Source organism: Rhea americana, unplaced genomic scaffold (genome assembly GCF_003343005.1).
Source record: "Rhea americana isolate MKP2758 unplaced genomic scaffold, rheAme1 scaffold_121, whole genome shotgun sequence".
Taxonomy (NCBI): domain Eukaryota; kingdom Metazoa; phylum Chordata; class Aves; order Rheiformes; family Rheidae; genus Rhea; species Rhea americana.
Window position 1 is genome coordinate 974,932 of NW_028185273.1, and position 1,998 is coordinate 976,929.

Here is a 1,998-nt window from a genome sequence, read left to right on the forward strand (position 1 = left end):
AAGAAGTTAACAAATGCAAAAGAGTATTAGAAGTATCCAGACATTAGAGAAATCGTATGACGTYTGATACATCAGACTAGGCATTAAAAGACAAAAAGAGTAAAAATGGAAGGAAGAAAAAAAATCAAGGCTCTTAATTAAATTTAATGTCATAATTTTATATCACTCTCCCTTTCTTTCTAAGTCTAGAAGGAAAGGATATGRTGGCTATTTTGAGTAATACTATTTATGGAGTCTATAATTAAGTAATTGAGTAAAAGAACCAGAGAAAATAACCTAAAATTCTCTAAATGCACAGGATGCAGGAGGCCCCTTTTCTAGTTGACTTGTTCAAATACCCTTTGAAGATTTTAAAATTCTCCTGCCAGAGGACTCCACCTCTCACACTGAGCAAAAGTGACGGGATTTGCAGCAAGAGGAAGACAGAGCAATAAATAAGAGAGTGACTTGCTTCCTCCTTTTAATTCCTACCCTTTTAATGAGTTAACATGGGAAGATGCAAATAATCAAGTCAATTAGAAATATAAGATCAGGCCTGCAGTAGTAACACAGTCATCAGGAACCAGTGACTTAGCTTTTACTTAGAGAGGTTGCAAACTTTTTATCAATGCTATTACAAATTCTGCCAAGGGGTACTGCCTGGTAGCTCGAGATTGTTGAACCATTCATAAAGGCTAATCTATACATTTGTAAGAGTTTGTTCAAGGACAGATAGTTGCAGTTTACCTTAAATTGAACTCTACAGTAGAAAAAGACATTTGTAGGCTAGGACAAAGGTTTGATGGGGTATCTAGACTTAGACTTTACATGAATTTACATACACCAGCAGTCTCTGCAGGCTGCTGATCTCAGGTTGGGACATTTCCATATATATTGCTCATCCATCTCTTATTTTCTGGTTGCAGATAGACTACCTGCTCCATGATTGCTCTGTGATCCTACAGCTACGCTCATTATAGTTCATGCTTTTACAGCTTTTGGCAGAGAACAAACAGCACTAATCTGGAAACTGTTTCATAGGGACTTTCCATACTCCACATTCTCTTTTTAAAGAGGGAATCACACTTCCCACAGCACTGAATGCTTGACTCCTCTCCTTGTAACCATATTTTTATTTAAAATGACTATGGAAAGTGTGAGTCTTCAAATGCAGCTACTGTCCAGTGCTGCTATTCATATACCATTTTGCTACAGCATATGTAACCACAAAAGAGATTTGCTACTTTAAGAAAGTCAGTGTGAACTACTCTTCTCTTTGCAATTTAATTGCAACACTATGTTCCTCAGAGCCTAAAAGGAAAAAAAAGGCTAATGTTATATTTGAGTAATTGAAGAAAGCTCTGATCTTTGACTCCGTGATATAAATACAGTCTATTTAATTACAGTTTTAAAGAACAGAGTATTTTAAGGAAAAGTAATCTCTTTTTGACTCCAAGACGAACAAAGCAGACAATAATTATTTCCCCGCTAGCCACATCCACCAGTCCTTCCAGACGACGAGGAGCCCTGGAAGGCGAGGGAGAAGGTGCGCTGCCGAGCGGGGACACCTGCGGGTGTCCCGCCGCCCGCTGCGGGCTCAGCGCTGCGCCCGGGGGCGCCGGGGCCGCAACAAGCGCCCGGGGATTTCCGCCGCTGCCCCGCCGGGGCGGCCGCGGCGCTGCGCGGAGCTGCGCGGAGCTGCGGCGGGGGCCGCGCCGGGCGCCCCGGCACCCGCCGCCCTTCCCGGCTGCCGGGCACTGGGCCGCCCCCAGGCTCGCTCCTTGCCCAGGGAAGCGAGGGCGGAGAAATACGCGCATCGCAGCCAAGCGCCTATAGGTTTTCGCCCTTTGCCGCAGAAACGCACGTCCGGCGGAGCCAGCGGGCCCCGCCGCGGCGCGCAGTGCAGTGCAGTGCAGCGCAGCGGCCCCCGGCCGCACCCGCGGGCCGCCGCGCTGCCCAGCCCGGGCGCGGCGGGTGCCCCGCACCCCAGGCGCGTCGCGGCGCGGAGCGGAGCGCACT